This window comes from Leucoraja erinacea, chromosome 6 (genome assembly GCF_028641065.1).
Source record: "Leucoraja erinacea ecotype New England chromosome 6, Leri_hhj_1, whole genome shotgun sequence".
Classification (NCBI taxonomy): Eukaryota; Metazoa; Chordata; class Chondrichthyes; order Rajiformes; family Rajidae; genus Leucoraja; species Leucoraja erinaceus.
In genome coordinates, this window is record NC_073382.1 from 22,754,011 (window position 1) to 22,773,473 (window position 19,463).

The window sequence follows — 19,463 nt, forward strand, 5'->3', positions numbered from 1 at the left end:
TTTCAACTTCAAGCCACACTCAAGCTTTAGAACCAATGGATACATTTTTTTGCAAGCTTTAGAACCAATAGAGACACTTTTTGCAAACTTTAGAACCAATAGAGACACGTTTTGCAAGCTTTAGAACCAATAGAGACACTTTTTGCAAGCTTTAGAACCAATAGAGACACTTTTTGCAAGCTTTAGAACCAATGGAGACACTTTTTGCAAGCATTAGAACCAATAGACATTTTTTTGCAAGCTTTAGAACCAATAGACATTTTTTTCCAAGCTTTAGAACCAATAGACATTTTTTTCCAAGCTTTAGAACCAATAGACATTTTTTTTCAAGCTTTAGAACCAATAGACATTTTTTTGCAAGCTTTAGAACCAATAGACACATTCTGCAAGCATTGTAGAACCAAAAGAGACACTTTTTGCAAACATTTTAGAACCAATAGACACATTCTGCAAGCATTTTAGAACCACTAAGGACACTTACATTTGAGTAGACATGTGTTCAGTGTTATTCACAGTTCAGAGAAACGTGATGCTCTGCCTTCCTCCATCCTGAAGAGTCAGTGAGGCACACCACTTCCTGGTTTATAGTCCTTCCTCCCTGCCGCCAGCGGGGGCAGCAGAGAGAATGGGGAATTTTGTAAAAACATTAATATCTCTGTCATTTTTAATCGACGGGAAAAATCCTCTGCACACATGCGGCGGAGGGGGGCTCAGAGCAAGGTGGCCAAAAATGACGGCTGTAGGTGGCAGCGTTCTCTCGGAAATCGCAGCACAGATGGCCAAGACTGATCAAGAACAGACTTTTAGTAATATAGATGGAAGGAATTTAGTGTTTAATTCCCGTAAAGTAATGGCCATTTTTATCATCTTGCAAGTGAGATTGTGTGGAACGCGATTGTTTGCAACGTTGCGGTTTGCGGTGAATTTAAACCCCATATCGGCAGGAAAAACACTGCCGGTTCATATGGGTCTCAATCACCTTTGCGTAACGTAAAATGTGGATTAAGGTAATCCTAACAAGCAAGGTTATATGTAAAATAAACGGATTACCTTTATTTGTCCCGTACGGGAAATCCGTCCCGTTGTCGGCGTTGACGGCGTTAGAAGTCAACTTTTATTTTACTCCTGCTAATAAATTGTCCAGCGATGTTTATAAAAAACTTCAGAGAACGCAAGTCGGATTGATTATTCTTCAGCAGCTTAACAGCCTGAGAAAATAGACTCCCGACAGGCAGGAAAAACGTCATTTTAATCCCGCCCCCCTCTCAAAGGCACCAAAGTCCCGCACACGGCCAGTGGCAGAACTGCAGCGCCACTGATGGTAAGTTTTGTAACATACCTACTCTATCCCATACTCCCAATTCCTCCGTCTACGCTGCATCAACGCCCAAGATGAGGTGTTCCATACTACAACATCCCCCATATCTACTCAATACCCTGCATCTTTGCCCTTGCTCCCCCTCCCCCTAGTTGAAACAGGGACAGAGTCCCCCTAATTCTTACCTTCCACCCCATCAGCCATCGGATAGAACATATAATCCTCCAAAATTTCCACCACCTCCAATGGGATCCCACCAATAGCCACATTTTCACATCTCCACCCCTTTCTGCCTTCCACTGAGACCATTCCCTCCGCAACTCCTTGGTTAACTCATCCCTTCCCACCCAAATCACCCCCTCCCCAGGTACCTTCCCCTGCAACAGCAGAAGATGCAACACCTGTCGCTATACCTCCTCCCTCTACTCTGTCCAGGGACCCCGACAGTCCTTTCAAGTTAGGCAGAGGTTCACTTGCACCTCCTTCAACCTCATCTACTGTATCCATTGTTCAAGATGTGGACTCTTATACATCAGCGAGACCAAATGCAGACTGGGGGATTGTTTCGCGGAACACCTTCGCTCAGCCGGTCTGAACCAACTTGATTGCCAGATTGCTGGACACTTTAATTCTCCTTCCCATTCCTACACAGACCTTTCCATCCTTGGTCTCCTCCACCATCAGATTGAGGCTAAATGCAAATTGGAGGAACAGCATCTCATATTTTGCTTAGGCAGCTTACAGCCCAGTGGTATGAATATTGATTTCTCTCACTTCAGGCAGCCCCGGCATTCCCTCTCTCTCTCTATCACTCCCCCACTCGTCACACTGGCTTCTCATTTTCACCCTACAAACAGCATACAATGGCCTGTTTCCTTTATCATCATTACTTTTTTACAAATCTTTCATTCATTGTTCTTTATCTCTCCATATCACCATCTATATCTCTTGTTTACCTTATCCCTAACCAGTCTGAAGAAGGGTCTCGACCCAAAACATCACCGATTCCTTCTCTCCAGAGATGCTGACTGTCCTGCTGAGTTACTCCAGCTTTTTGTGTCTATCAAGTACCTGGATTTTACAATGCAAGATCCATTTTCTCAAGAATTTGTACATTCATAATGGTCTTATGCTATGTAGTCTCTTAAATGAGGTGTGAAGATTCCTGTTTTGGCAATCTTTAATTTTCATTGAGCAAATGAATCACTTAATGAACTGTTGCAATCCCTGAGCAAAGGTACACATACATTCCCTCTTGGAAACTAGTTCTAGGTTTCTTGCACAGTAATGAGAAAGAAAAAAGTGTTTTGATAGAGGACTTGTTGTTGATGAGGTTCTGATGAAGCTCCTTTGAAAATGTTTAACCACTGGTTTAAGAGGCTTTGTTGAAGTCGCTCAGTAAGATTTTGCAGTGCATCTTCTGGATACATCATTCATTGCTAATTTAACCCACCAGTTGGATGGGAGTTAGGGGAATACGTTTCAGTTCAGGCAGAGAACAACACAATGTAAACAAACTAATGCAATGCAATCAATTGTAACTTACTCCATACAGGTTTTTCCAAAGTCACCTGTTTTGCCAATTCGTTTGTTGTCTGGCAAAGGAATAAAAATACATATAAACATTAGTAGCCACAGAAAACTTGACAGCCTCAAGCAATGCAATTCTTGCCCTGGTGTAAAGATGGCCTTGAGGTAACCGTATTTGAAGAAATTCTTCTTGAAGTTCATATCATGTAGATATCTCATGCTAAATTTAATTGCTAGAAGAAAATTGTTCCATAAACATATTCCTCTGGAATCATAACTCTTCATTCATTCCTGTTGCCTTTTCCTCTTGACCCATCCGACATTGGATTTTGCCATTCCATCCTTCAATGCTTTCAATTTTGCGCTAAACTCCTGACAGCTTTTCAGAACTCTGTCTGCATTCTCCTTGTACTGTATTCCACATTGGAAGCTTTTTTTTTTAATTGCCCACACCTTGGATAACTGGGTTATTTAAAAAGAAAAACCTTGAAGTCAGGAAAGAGTCCTTGCTACTCTAGTACCTGCAGATTTTGTGCAATTACCAACAACTCTTGAAAATGGCAAACACGTGGCTTCACAGAAACAGGCAGAGGAAATCAACAAATGACAAAAGTTGTAAGTAAATAATGATTGCTTTAAACAGAAATCATTTATGACACTCTCAGTGCTTGCATGCATGATCAATTGTGAGAATTATGTTAATTAAGAGGGGATGGATCATTGGGTTCCAAACTAGCAGCACAGGTTTCAAATCCGCTTTACCTGATGAGTAATATCTGCTTACACTGCATACTTACATTGTGCATTCACTGTGAACTCAGTAACCCATTCAATAAAAGATTAACCAGATTGATGCATTTCTTAATTCTCATTGTCAAAAGAAGGAAACGATGGCTGAAGAGAGAGAAAATGTTTTGTTGTGAGTTTAGTTTAGTTTAGTTCAGCAATACAGCGCGACAACAGGTCTTTGGCCCACCAAGTCCGCGCCAACCAGTGATCACACTGCACCTTAAAGGCCAATTTATATATACACCACGCCACTTAACCTACATTCCTTTGGAATGTGGGAGGAAACAGAAGATATCGGAGAAAACCTAAGCGGTTACGGGGAGAACGTACAAACTCCGTACAGACAGCACCCATAGATTCAGATTCAGATTCAGATTCAGATTCAACTTTAATTGTCATTGTCAGTGTACAGTACAAAGACAACGAAATGCAGTTAGCATCTCCCTGGAAGAGTGACATAGAATATGATTTCAATAAATAAATCTATTTACATGCATACGGTCATAGTGTTTTTCCTGTGGGAGGAGTGTCCGTGGGGGGGGGGGGTGATTGGCAGTCACCGAGGTACATTGTTGAGTAGTGTGACAGCCGCAGGGAAGAAGCTGTTCCTGGACCTGCTCTGCCGGCAACGGAGAGACCTTTAGCGCCTCCCGGATGGTAGGAGGGTAAACAGTCCATGGTTGGGGTGAGAGCAGTCCTTGGCGATCCTGAGCGCCCTATGCAGATAACGCTTGCTTTGGACAGACTCAATGGAGAGGAGCGAGGAACCGGTGATGCGTTGGGCAATTTTCATCACCCTCTGCAGTGCTTTCCGGTCGGAGACAGAGCAGTTGCCATACCATACTGTGATACAGTTGGTAAGGATGCTCTCGATGGTGCAGCGGTAGAAGTTCACCAGAATCTGAGGAGACAGATGGACCTTCTTCAGTCTCCCCAGGAAGAAGAGACGCTGGTGAGCCTTCTTGACCAGAGTTGAGGTATTGTGGGTCCAAGAGAGGTCATCGGAGATGTTGACTCCCAGGAACCTGAAGCTGGAAACACGTTCCACCTCCGTCCCGTTGATGTGGATGGGGGTGTGCATGCCGCCCCTAGACTTCCTGAAGTCTACAATGAGCTCCTTGGTCTTCTTGGAGTTAAGGGCCAGGCTGTTGTCAGCACACCATGCTGCTAGGAGCTGGACCTCCTCCCTATAGGCTGACTCATCGTTGTTGCTGATGAGGCCAATCACTATTGTATCATCTGCATACTTGATGATGGTGTTAGTACCATGTACAGGTGTGCAGTCGTAAGTGAAGAGGGAGTAGCGGAGGGGGCTCAGCACACAGCCCTGTGGAACGCCAGTGTTCAGGGTGAGGGTTACAGTCCGAATTGCAGGATGTGGTTGTCTGAACTAACCAACTGGGGTCTGTTGGTTAGAAAGTCCAGTATCCAGTTGCAGAGGGAGGGGTCGATGCCCAGGTCACTGAGTTTGGTGATCAGTTTAGAGGGTATAATGGTGTTGAATGCTGAGTTGTAATCGATGAACAGCATTCTTACGTAAGTGTCTCTGTTGTCGAGGTGGGAGAGGGCGGAGTGAAGTGCCGTTGAGATGGCATCCTCCGTACTCCTGTTCTTGCGGTAGGCAAACTGATGGGGATCCAATGTCGGGGGTAGGCAGCCTTTGAGGTGTGCCAGGACCAGCCTCTCGAAGCACTTGGTGATGATGGGGGTAAGTGCAACTGGGCGGATGTCGTTGAGGCTTGCCGCAGTGGAATGTTTTGGCACCGGCACGATGGAGGTGGTTTTAAGGCACGTGGGGACAACTGCTTGGGCAAGTGACAGGTTGAAGATGTCAGTCCAGACGTCTGTCAGCTGCGCAGCACAGGCCCTGAGGACGCGCCCGGGGATGCCGTCAGGGCCAGCAGCCTTACGTGCATTAGTCCTACTCAGTGCCACGTACACGTCGTAGGGGGTGAGTGTGAGGGGTTGGTGATCAGCAGGGAGCACAGCCTTGATGGCTGTCTCTAGATTGTCCCTGTCGAAGTGGTCATAGAAGTGGTTAAGATCCTCAAGGAAGGAGGCGTCGCTGGATGTGGGGGTGGTGTTGGTGGGTCTATAGTCCGTGATGGCCTGGATGCCTTGCCACATGCGTCGGGGGTCGGAGTTGTTGTTGAAGTGCTCCTCAATCCTGAGCTTATGGCAATGCTTGGCCTTCTTGATGCCCCTCTTCAGGTTAGCCCTGGATGAACTGTAGGCTCGAGCATCGCCTGACCTGAAAGTGGTGTCCCGTGCTTTCAGCAGTAGCCTGACCTCGCTGTTCATCCATGGCTTCTGATTCGGGAATATGGTCACCCGTTTGAGGGAGGTGACACTATTGATGGTGGAGTTTATAAAGTCCAGAACAGAGGATGTGTAGGAATCAATGTCCGTGTGGGAGTCAAGGGCGGCCTGGGCTGCAAATGCCTTCCAGTCAATGTTTCCAAAACACTGCTAAAGTGTGGAGTCCGCTTCCTCTGACCAGACTTTAACTGTCCTCACAGTGGGTTTAACCCGTCTGATGAGTGGGGAGTACTTAGGGAGCAGGAACAATGAGAGGTGATCAGACTGACCAAGGTGGGGGAGGGGGACGGCTTGTAAGCTTCAGCCATGTTAGTGTAGACTTTGTCCAGTGTCTTGTCTACTCTAGTGGGGAAGGAGACATGTTGGTGGAATTTGGGGAGTACAGTCTTCAGGTTGGAGTGATTGAAGTCACCCGCACCAATGAAGGCTGCCTCAGGGTTGTGCGTCTGTTGTTTGCTAATGGCAGTATGCAGCTCTTTCATTGCAAGCTTGGCATTAGCATCAGGAGGGATATAGGCTGCATAGTCAGGATTGAACCCGGGTCTCTGGTGCTGCTGGAGCTGTAAGGCAGCAGCTCTACCGCTGTGCCACCGTACCGCCTAGTATTAACTTTGGAAACTATCTTCCGTAGTTTTAACTATAGAAATGACTGGGAGTTCAGTGTGAAACAGGAAGAAATGTGTTGAGAATGGCAAAAACCGAGGAAGGCTCGATCCATCAGAAGGGTGCTTGAGTTCTGTTTTGCTTTGAATGGATGAAAGTAATGTTGTATCTTTCGGTAGACACATCCAAAGCTGGGAAATGTGTCATTGACTCTAGCCAAGGTTTTGTCACTGTGATCACCTGCATTCTATGTACAGTTGAGGTTTCTGATGCAGCAGAAATTAACAATTGTCTAAATGATGTTTGTGAAAAGGAGATAAACTTCTCAAATTATTTTATTACCAGTGCCAAGTTGATGGGCATATATTTATTTTTGATATCAGGGAACATGTATGACAGAACCAGAAGAAATCTTCACTTTAATCTCTTTGTTTAACTTGAGGGGCAACACTGGATGGGCTTCTTTGATGGGAGGAATAGTTTCAATTCCCCCATCCAAAGGATTAAGGAAAATAAATAATAAATCAGCTGCTGGTTGATGTTATAGTTTCATTATTTGTTTGCTTCAGACTATTTATTGTATATGAACAAATAACTGATTCTGAGGAAGTGTATACTTCCATGGATTTGATAATCAGAACTGAATATATTGAGCGTATAGTTGCTTGAGATTTGAACAATTATAAAAATCATTTTGTTGTCATTATAGATCTCAGTGCCCTCAAATCAAAATGGAGCCAAAATAATTTCAGCACTAGTGACAGCTCCTGCCAGTTGTTTAGTCATTTCCTTTTCTATATGATACGGATCATATCCGAACTGATATCATACACGTAAAAGGAACTTGCAAGGAACTACTTCAAAATTAATTCTATTGCTTAACTTTGTGTTTTCAAAGAAAGTAATAGATGCTATCATAATATTTCATTCTGTCACATATTCTTCCTTTAAGGTGTTCTGAAACCAGTGTGATTGAAAAATGTTTAGAGTGGGCAGACGCGTGGCAGATGCAGTATAATATAGATAAATATGAGGTTGTCCATTTTGACAGCAAAAACAAGGTGGCAGATTATTATCTAAATGGGGTTAGGTTAGGAATGGGGGAGGTGCAGCGAGACCTGGGCGTCCTTGTACACCGATCACTGAATGTTGGCTTACAGGTACAGCAGGCAGTGAAGAAAGCTAATGGAATGTTGGCCTTCATAACAAGAGGATTTCAGTATAGGAGTAAAGAGGTTCTTCTGCAGTTGAATAGGTCTCTGGTGAGACCACATTTGGAGTATTGTGTACAGTTTTGGTCTCCTAATTTGAGGAAGGACATCCTTGTGATAGAACCAGTGCAGCGTAGGTTCATGAGATTGATCCCTGGGATGGCGGGACTGTCATATGAGGAAAGATTGAAAAGACTAGGCTTGTATTCACTGGAGTTTAGAAAAATGAGGGGGGATCTTATAGAAACATATAACATTATAAAAGGACTGGACAAGCTAGATGCAGAAAAATGTTTCCAATGTGGGGCGAGTCCAGAACCAGCATGGATAATGGAGTAAATTGGAAAGAAGAAATCTCTCTGAAATGGGGTTCAGCAAAACCAGCGAGGAAGCTGTGAAACCAGACCTTAAATCAAAGATCTGATGATGGATGTTACTAATGCAATTTTAAGTTTAATTCACACCACCTATAAATTGACACTGTGCACTATCCACTGCAAATTATCTGAATTAAGATGTTGAAATGAAGATTTTCCGTTTCATTTTTCCTGGAAGCACATAATGGAAACGTACAGCCGTAGCCTGTGATTTTCTGCCTAATAATTTTAATATGTTTGAAAGCCACAGATTGTGCAATTTCTTGATCTGTTTTTCTGAGATGTGCACTTGATATCACTGGAAACAACAAACAATACATGTCTCAATGTTAAAGCCTTATAAAGGGAGAAACTAAATTACACTTCTCCATGCAAACTTGCCGTGTGATTTTAAGCGCAGTGCAGTTATCTGACTGTGAGTTAAATTTCAATTTAGATTTTTGAAAAATGTTATGAATTAGTATAATATTCTTAGAATTTATACCAAGTTGTATGAGAATTCTGGATGCATAAATACCAGATAAATACCAGATCATGGCGTACTGTGCATGTTGTTCCATTGTTTAAAAAGGGATCTAAGAGTAAACCTAGCAATTATAGGCCTGTTAGTTTTAACTTCAGTGGTGGGCAAATTAATGGAAAAGATACTTAGAGATAATATATATAAGCATCTGGATAAACAGGGTCTGATTAGGAACAGTCAGCATGGATTTGTGCCTGGAAGGTCATGTTTGACTAATCTTCTTGAATTTTTTGAAGAGGTTACTAGGGAAATTGACGAGGGTAAAGCAGTGGATGTTGTCTATATGGACTTTAGTAAGGCCTTTGACAAGGTTCCTCATGGAAGGTTGGTTAAGAAAGTTCAACTGTTGGGTATAAATGCAGGAGTAGCAAGATGGATTCAACAGTGGCTGAATGGGAGAAGCCAGAGGGTAATGGTGGATGGTTGTTTGCCGGGTTGGAGGCAGGTGACTAGTGAGGTGCCTCAGGGATCGGTGTTGGGTCCTTTGTTGTTTGTCATGTACATCAATGATCTGGATGAAGGTGTGTGTAAATTGGATTAGTAAGTATGCAGATGATACCAAGATAGTTGTGGATAATGAAGAGGATTTCCAAAGTCTACAGTGTGATTTAGGCCATTTGGAAGAATGGGCTGAAAGATGGCAAATTGAGTTTAATGCTGATAAATGTGAGGTGCTACACCTTGGCAGGCCAAATCAAAATAGGACGTACATGGTAAATGGTAGGGAATTGAAGAATACAGTTGAACAGAGGGGTCTGGGAATAACCGTGCATAGTTCCTTGAAGGTGGAATCTCACATAGATAGGGTGGTAAAGAAAGCTTTTGGTATGCTAGCCTTTATAAATCAGAGCATTGAGTATAGAAGCTGGGATGTAATGTTAAAATTGTACAAGGCATTGGTGAGACCAAATCTGGAGTATGGTGTACAATTTTGGTTGCCCAATTATAGGAAGGATGTCAACAAAATAGAGAGAGTACAGAGGAGATTTACTAGAATGTTGCCTGGGTTTCAACAACTAAGTTACAGAGAAAGGTTGAATAAGTTAGGTCTTTATTCTCTGGAGCACAGAAGGTTAAGGGGGGACTTGATAGAGGTCTTTAAAATGATGAGAGGGATAGACAGAGTTGATGTAGATCAGCTTTTCCCTTTGAGAATAGGGAAGATTCAAACAACAGGACATGACTTCAGAATTAAGGGACAGATGTTTAGGGGTAACATGAGGGGGAACTTCTTTACTCAGAGAGTGGTAGCGGTGTGGAATGAGCTTCCAGTGGAAGTGGTGGAGGCAGGTTCGATGGTATAATTTAAAAATAAATTGGATAGGCATATGGATGAGAAGGGAATGGAGGGTTATGGTATGAGTGCAGGCAGGTTGGACTAAGGGAAAAAAGTTGTTCGGCACAGACTTGGAGGGCCGAGATGGCCTGTTTCCGTGCTGTAATTGTTATATGGTTATATGGTTATAAATAAAAGTTGACTGTATATATTTCCTGAGTCATGGTGCCTTAAATTGCTCAGAGGGCTCCAGTACTGATCTAACCAGTGCCCTGTTTGCCTGGGACACAACTTCTACCACCACATATTCAGATCAAAATGGCAGTACTCCGTTACACCATGTGCTGGTTCTCTTTGCCTGTCCCTGATGTTTTTTTTATCAATGCTGACGAGTGTCTCTTCTTCTCTGGATCTCCACATCTTCATGCTTTTCAGAAGAAATTTCTTTTTAGATCTAATCACAATGAAAATAATTTTCATATGTGTATTTTCTGATTTGGCTTTTATCTTGTTAATTAATCTTGTTTAATGAATCATTGCTTCGATTACCTTATGCTCTCTGCAAATTCAAAGGCCTGCTTTTCAACTGCATTCCCCTATCAAGAGTGGGACTGTGGGTTGAATAGTTCTTGATGAACAGCAAAAGCATTGATGGTGAGACAATAAATGTTCAAATTCCCAGAGAAACCAGCAGATCTCTGCTCCACTGAGCCACATCCACTATCCAAAATGGTGCCTTTGCAGTCCTGGTGATCTATTGGGGTACAGATTGCAAGACCATTGAGCCTTATTGAATAATAATCTGTGCACTAGTGTTACAGCTTCATAAGGAAGAGGGTCCTGGACCTGGTGGGGAGGTAGGACGTGGGATCACAATGGAGCTCAGGCCGAGTGCCAGTGATGTGGTCACCTACTCTGCCAGCTGGAGGTATCTGAATTGGGGATTGTAGCTGGTACCCAGAGATCCTGCAAGAGGTTTGGGGTTTGGGGTGACAGGGGTTTGGTGGGCCAGAGGATTGGGTGCCCAGTGAGCATCATGAGTTGGTAGAGGGATAGCATGCAGATTGGTTATAATGGAGTGGAACATACACTGAATCTAAAGGGCCTGTCCCACCAGCATGCGATTGCATGCGTTTAGCGCAACCAAATGTGGTCGCTTGAGGCGTACGGCCTCGCAAGGCCGGTTTGAACCGCGGAGGCGTATAGAGTTGTGTGGGGCTGGTCCCGGCATCATACTCACCAATCAGCTGTGCAGGAGTCAAGCCAACTGAATTTTTACATCGCACGGCGGCGGGCGGTGACGTCATCTCGCAACGGCACGACAGGTGGTGACGTCATCGTGCAACAGCACGCACTAGGCTTACGCCATCAAGACGCTGCATACGACGTCAAGACGCTGTGTACGCCCGTCGAGGCGCTGCATACGGCCTCAATGCGGTTGCGTGCTGACAAGCCATTGTCGCGCGGGATTTTCGGACAGTGCAAGATTTTTAGAGCCCCGCGCCATGTCAGGACCAGCCCCGCACAACTCCATACGCCTCCGCCGATCGAAGTGGGACCGGCCCCGCAAGGCCGTACGCCTCAGGCGACCACGTTTAGTCGCGCTAGACGCATGCTATCGCATGCTGGTTGGACAGGCCTTTATGGCTTAAATAATTATTAGAGGACCGAATTGTCAGTTTTCCAGGACTGCTTAGGAAGGTTTTTTGTTAAATCACTCAACTGCAACAAAGGATATGCTATTAAAACATTCAGGTTGAGAGTACTTAAGATTGGTGCAGCACAGAATGACATTACCTAATTTCCCTAGAAACACTCTATACATGTGCACCCAATGCACAAGACATACTTGTGGTATCGATAAAAAACAGTTTCGCTAATCAAATTTCAAAACAAATATTTAACATTATAATGGAGCACAGATGTCATGACACTCAGTAAAACCTGCAGAGATTGAAATTAGATATACAAATGCATGAATTTTATTCTACACACAATATACGCTAAATTGTAATATCCTATTCTACTGAGAGTAAACCGTGTTTTATTATTATTTTTTATTTTTTTCTTTTTCTTTTAGTAAAGGATAGAAAGATGTGAAATATATAGTGTGTGAAGAAAGAAAACGAGTAAATGAAGAAAGTTGAGAGAGAAAATAGAGAAAAGAAAATAAAATAAAAAAGAAAAGAATATCATTATTTATAATCTTGACCAACCCTCGTCCAGTCCTGAAACAGTTATTTTTTACAATTGTGTTGCACCATATGATTCCAAAAAAACGACGAATGGAGACCAACTCGTTATGAATTGGTCTGATTTATCCATTAGGAGAAATCGCATTTCCTCAAGATGAGCGGTGTCCAACATACTTGCAATCCACATTTTAAGCGTTGGTATTGATGTACCCTTCCAAAATTTAAGTATTAATTTTTTTGCTAGTATATAACCATAGTTAAGGAATAGATTTTGAGTTGTCTTCAATTTATTCCCATCTTCCATTACACCAAATATAATCATTTCGGTATTAGGTTCCATTCTTGTCTTGAATAATTTTGTAAATATTTCAAAAATATCATTCCAAAATCTATAAAGTTTTATGCAGGAAACTAAGGAGTGTGTTATAGTTGCCTTTTGGGCTAGACATTTATCACAAGTGGCGGATATATTTGGATAACATTTGTTCAATCTTGTTTTTGAATAATATAATCTATATACAATTTTAAATTGAATTAGATTATGTCTTACATTAATTGAACATTTGTGAATATATATCAGATATTTTTCCCATTTAACCTTCGTAATTTTTAACATTAGTTCCCGTTCCCACTCTTCTCTAAGTACCTCTGTCGATGGTAGGTCTATATTTAGAATACTATTATATAAATATGATATTAATTTTTGTGAGTCAGCTTCAATATTCATTGCTTCTTCCAATGTCCGGAGTTACTTTTTGATATCCTTGTATATATTTTTTCACGAAATCACAAATCTGAAGATATTTAAAATATTGGTTGTTTGTCAATTTAAATTTTAATTGTAGTTGTTGGAATGATAGTAGGTTTCCCATTTCGTACATATCCCCGATCCTTCTAATTCCGAGATTTTCCCATTGGTTATATGTCTTATCAATAAGAGATGGTTTAAATAAAGGGTTATTCGCTATTGGCATTAACAGATAGATTTCTTAAATTTAAAGATAACTTTATTTGCTTCCAAATTCTTATTGTACCATATATAATATACCATATATAATTGGGTTCTTCTTATATATTGTGTTATTCAGTTTTTTGGGGGAGAAGAGGATCGTTCCTATATTACAAGGATGGCAATCCTCCTTCTCCATTTTTATCCATTCTGTCTGTTGGGTAGAACTATCCAACCAATAAATCATATTCTTAATATGCACTGCCCAGTAATAATACATCAAATTCGGAAGTGAAAGTCCCCCGACCTCTTTTGGTTTACATAAGTGTTTTTTTGTGATTCTATGTGATCTATAGTCCCAAATATAATTTGTAATGTAATTTGTTAATGTAAACCGTGTTTAATGCATTGTTTGCAACTCTGCAGCTATCTGCATGTAGTTAGATTTATTATTTTCCATGTTCTGAACAAGAAACAGCCATATTGTTCATTTTACTAGATCCTATTTCTTGTTTAGAGACAGATATTCTCAGATGATTGAAGAAGAAGCTCAATGCGAAACATAAACCAAGCATGTGTTTCAAGATAACATATAGCATATTCAAATTGTTTTGAATTGTAAACGTGTTTCTTATCTCATGTTATCACAATTCACAAACTATAATGTCCCAACCACCCCCCCCCCCCCACCCCCCCCCACAACCTACAAACTTTAAAGAGGCAAACAAGTGTCTCTAGATAATTAAAAGAACATCTGTAGAAAAATAATGTGCCAATCAAATGTGTACTCCAGCTATCAAATAATTAAATAGAGGCAGCTATCAGCTCTCACATCCAGGCACAGACTCAGCAGGTTCTGACACTGCAGTTTTATTATCTATCTGACTGATGACTATTAAGCTGCTAGGTGCCAAGGCTAACATTGTCATTAATAGTTCAAAATGTGCAGGATTGGAATTGTCTGGATTTCTTTCAGTTGGTTACATTTATTTTTGCCTGTCTTTTGGGTTATTGCTAGATAACCAGTTGACAATGTCTTGGAACATTGTTGGCACTTCAGCATGTTGTCTATTGTGTGCATGTCTGGTTTGTTTTTGTCCGCTGTGGATATTTCACCGCCTGTCATTTCCACAAACATTAAGTTGAGGAAAGTTTGAGCATTACGCATTTTGATATCCTAAGTAAACTGGTCATCTACTCGTCATTAACAATACCCAAGTGTCTGTAACGCAAAAAAGTATCATTAAACATAATAATATCAAATAAAAGTTTATATTAATAACAAGGCCCACTGCACCAGAATGTAACAGTATTTTTCTTTAAATGACAGTCAGAAGATAGTTTAGTATTTTAATTTAGACCATAGAATTTTGACCTTTGTGCAAATTTTACAATTTTACTATGCAAATTTATTAACAGTTTAAATAGTACCATTGATATTTCTTTCATAACATTTTATTTTTTTATAAAAAGGCCATAAAAATCCATAGCCACATTGACCAACATGAATCTCGTATCTTTTTCAACTGATAAATCATAAAGATACACAGTCCTCTTGTGTGAGCAAAGAAACCTTTGCCCTAAGGAACATACATTTCACAATTTTTTAGAAAATAGGTGCAGGAGGAGGCCATTCAGCCCTACGAGCCAGCACCGCCATTTATTGGGATCATAGTACATGGTGAATCTGGATAGTTAAGATTAATCCCACATCCCATCCTACCTCATAAGCACCTCAGGAGGTAATCTAGTTAAAGTATCCATATGGACCAGTGAACTTGGAGAACCATTTTCTGCTTTCTGGAACAAAAAATCTGAAGATACAGTAGATGTTTCTGTAAGTTTTCAAAGGTAGTTTTGGGGTGGAAGTTTGCAACCTTCACGTGGTCTGCCCTGTTTCAACGAATGCAATCAACACGGCGTGCACAATCAAATAAGATCAAATAGAAAAAGTTGTCCTACAACTTTAGGCTGTGCACGCCATACGCAAGAAGAAGAAAGGTAGTTTTTGCAGAGCTAAGTGAGACCTACTCCCCCTCAACAACTGCTCAATGATATGCTAATCACTCATGATGGACTGTTAGTGGTGGGGACATTTCAAAACAGCTCAAGTAAATGAAAAGGAAATTAACATGTGATGGTAACAATTAATTAGAACTTTAAAATAAAGTAACAAAGCATAATAATTCAAATGCTAATCTGCGTTTGCATATTTTCACTTGAGTAGGTAACTCTATTTAAATGTACTGTATGGAGTCACATTTGTTGCATCAGTCCTCCCTGGTATAAAGCTGTGGAGCCCTGTGTGAAGTGTGCCCACCCTGTCCATGCTCCACAGGTCATGACCCTCCGCTCAACTTAGACTTTGGGTCTGCCTCTGAGACAGACCAGGCCACGAATGGTGGACAGTTGAGGGCTTTGCTGTGGAGGCATAGGCTTTCAGTCATCCTGAATCGACCCATGGACCAAAGCTGTGCTGTGATCCTCTGCCTTTGTAGCAAGTGCAACTATCACACTGTGCTGCTGCACAACTGAAAACTCAATACACAGCAGGTAGTTACTGACATAGCTCAGCTCCTTTTACAAGTAAGGTGGAAGCTCTAATTGGCTTAATCAGTATTTGCTTTGTCTTTGCTTTCACTTTAAGAAAATAATCAGGACAAGGCAGTTACCGTTTTTCACAGGAAACCTAACTGCACACTCGACACGCTTAGAAATGATTTAGCTGTTGGGTCCAAATCTCCCGTTGCATATCTGCGTTCTATGAAAATGGAAATTATATGATTACTAGCTATGTTGCCAGCTGGAAATAGATGATATAATTAGGAATGCTAATAGTTTTCAAAAAGTTGGCTTGAAAGGTGTAAAAAAAACTGCTGACACGGTTTCATTGGTGGGGAGTTCTCTCACAAGGTTGAGTCTGTGAAAATTTTATTCCTGTTACCGTTCAAAACATAAAGACATAAAGGAAATTCTATAAAATGCATTGACTAGATTCATGAAAATTAATGAAATGCACACGCCATAAAATCAAAGCCTGTAACATTTATATTATATGGACAATAAATCAGCGTTTTATTATATTCAAGTGTATTTGCGTAAACATTTTTATTTCACTTGCTCCAAGTTAATGGTATGCACAGTTTTACAGTCCATAAACAGATCTGGACTATAAGTGGTAAATGTCAAGATTTGCATTTCTGAAGAAAAAAAAAATCCTCACAGCATTTCAGAAAAGATTAATCTAGGAGGCTCTCAGCATTATGCCAAAACAAATGCTAATGGCACCTACTGGAATTTTAGAAGCAGTGACACAAAGACTAAGCCCTGTGGTGGCTCAGCACATCTCTCGTTCATCTGCCTGTTTTACGAGTGTGTGTGTGTGTGCGTGCGTGTGTGTATGTGTGTGTGTGCGTGTGATTGTGTGTGTGTGTGCATCTGTGTGTGTGATTGTGTGTGTATGTGTGTGTGTTTACACATATTTTAGCACTTTACTGTAGAGATACAGCATTGGCACAGGCCCTTGGGCCCATCAAGTCCGTGCCGGGCAGCAATCGCCCTGTACACAAGCACCATCCTGCACACGAGGAACAATTTACAATTTACAGAAGCCAATTAACCTACAAACCTGTATGTCTTTGTAGTGTGGGGCATAACTCATGCGGAGAATGTACAAACTCCGTACAGAGAGCACCTATAGTCAGAATCAAACCTGGGTCTCTGCGCTATAAGACAGCATCTCTTACTTTGTGCCCTTGTGCATGCACACATGTGTATGTGCTCAAGCTCATCTGTTCTTAGACAATAAGTTAACTTTGTGGTGTCAGCTGTTGGTCAGGCCACTTATGGTCGAACCCTCGTCAGTGGCTACGAGGGCTGTCATGTGACATCATGGGTTAAGGGGAGTGTCCTGCTACATAAGCATATCTCTTGAGATCATCCCAGTCAACAGGTAGCTGCTCGACACAACACCCTCGCTCAGCTGCAGCAGCAATGACATTATTATGTTAGAGGACCAAACTGTATTTCAAACCTATTTTCTCACTGAATAAAGCAACTGTTTGTTCACCACGTTTGGTGCCGCTACATTGGTGACCCCGAAGTGATCCACATTGGTGACCCCAATGATCCAAATTTGGGATTTAGGATTTCTCACGACAAGGCCTAGCCACCCGATAGGGCGGGCTTACCTGGGGCGGCTGCCCGAAGATGTCCTACTGCTCATCTCCGGCGCATACTTCAAAGATCCCTGGATGCTGGCTGCCCGTCCGGTCCAACAGCGGGGTAGAGCCTCAGCCAGTTGAGAGTCAGCGGTCTCGCGACGGATTCCCCGTCAACTTCCAGCCTTCGCCGAGGGCGCGGCAGCGCAGCCAGTCTCCATCGACACCAGCGATGGTGACTGGCGTCCCTACCTGCAGCAGTGGAGCGGGGCGCTTGAGTTGCTTTGAAGGCCGCCGCAGCCGGCCGCCAAAATGGCCGCTATGGCCTACTGCCACATGGCTGCCACCCCGATTGCAAAAATGGCTGCAAGAATGAGGACATTTCCGACTATATCCACTATAAACCCACTGACTCCCCTGGCTATCTAGACTACTCTTCTTCCCACCACACTTCCTGTAAGGGCTCCATTCCCTACTCCCAATTCCTCTGTCTACGCCGCATCTGCTCCCAGGATGAGGAGTTCCATACCAGGGCATCCGAAATGTCCTCATTCTTCAGGGAACGGGGGTTCCCCTCCCCTACTATAGATGAGGCTCGCACCAGGTTCACTTCCATACCCCGTAACACTGCTTTCTCTCCCCATCCTCCCACTCGCAACAAGGGCAGAGTCCCCCTAGTCCTCACCTTTCACCCCACTAGCCGTCACATACAACAAATAGTCCTCCGTCAGTTTCACCAATTCCAACGTGACCCCACCACTCGTCACATCTTCCCCCTTGTCTGCTTTCCGCAAAGACCGCTCCCTCCATAACTCCCTTGTCAATTCTTCCCGTCCCTCCCGCACCACCCCCTCCCCGGGCACTTTCCCTTGCAACTGCAAGAGATGCTACACTTGTCGCTTTACCTCCCCCCTCGACTCCATTCAAGGACCCAAGCAGTCGTTCCAGGTGCGACAGAGGTTCACCTGCATCTCCTCCAACGTCATCTATTGCATCTGCTGCTCTAGATGTCAGCTGATCTACATCGGGGAGGCCAAGCGTACGCTTGCCGATCGTTTCGCCGAACACCTCCACTCGGTCTGCATTAACCAACCTGACCTCCCGGTGGCTCAGCACTTCAACTCCCCCTCCCTTTCCGTATCCGACCTCTCTGTCCTGGGCCTCCTCCAGTGAGCAACACCGGAAATTGGAGGAACAGCACCTCATATTCCGCTTGGGTGGTCTGCATCCTAGTGGCATAAACATTGAATTCTCCCAATTCCGTTAGTCCTCCCCCCCCAACCCCCCATCAGTCTGAAGAAGGGTTTGGGGCGAAACGTTGCCTATTTTCCTTCGCTCCTTAGATGCTGCTGCATCCGCTGAGTTTCTCCAGCACTTTTGTCTACCTTCGATTTTCCAGTATCTGCAGTTCCTTCCTAAATAACATTACAATGTTTATCAGTGAAAATGCCAAATTAATTTTAGGTAGGCACAGAGGAATAAAGATCAAGGAGCCAGCCTCTGAGGCACTGGGTCCATGTGGCAAGGAGCTTGGGCAGATGCAATAGGATCTTGTATCACATTTAAAGACGGCAGAATAATGAGTATAAAGCAAGAGGTCCCTTGCTCTCTCTCTCGCTCTCTATCTCTCTCCCTCTCTCTCTATCCCCCTCCATTCCTCCATTTTTTATGCCCTGTTGCTGCTCAAAAAACCCTTGGGTGGTTGGTGTTGACACACGTAGGCTAGCATGCAGCCAGCAAACTACAGCCACACAAGCCATCTGCAAGCATAATTCAAGCCGAGTTTAGGTCTGTCATATCTGGTTAGATTTTCATGCAGTTGTTTTATAGCTTCAGTTCAGGAGGCGATAAATCTTCCACCTGTAGGAGATCCTACATTCAAGCTCCTCTCCCCCACAACACCAACCAACTCACTGACCCTGTTCCTTCTCAGGGTATCGCTGAGCCTGTGGCCTCCAATACATTCAGCAGTCCAGATATGCCAAGAAGAGTCAGTGCTGGATAGATTGTCAAGACCTGTTGCGACATCTGGGAGCTTTCCAGAACCCAACAGCACAGTGAAGGACCACATCTGGGGAAATTGTAAGGGCAAAGGTTCAGTGATCGTCATACATCTCTGCCAATCCAACCACCTCCTGACCCAAAGTACTGGTATTTAGACCCATACCAGTTGCTCATCTGGTCAAATTATCAGTCTATTGATTAGGTCCTGA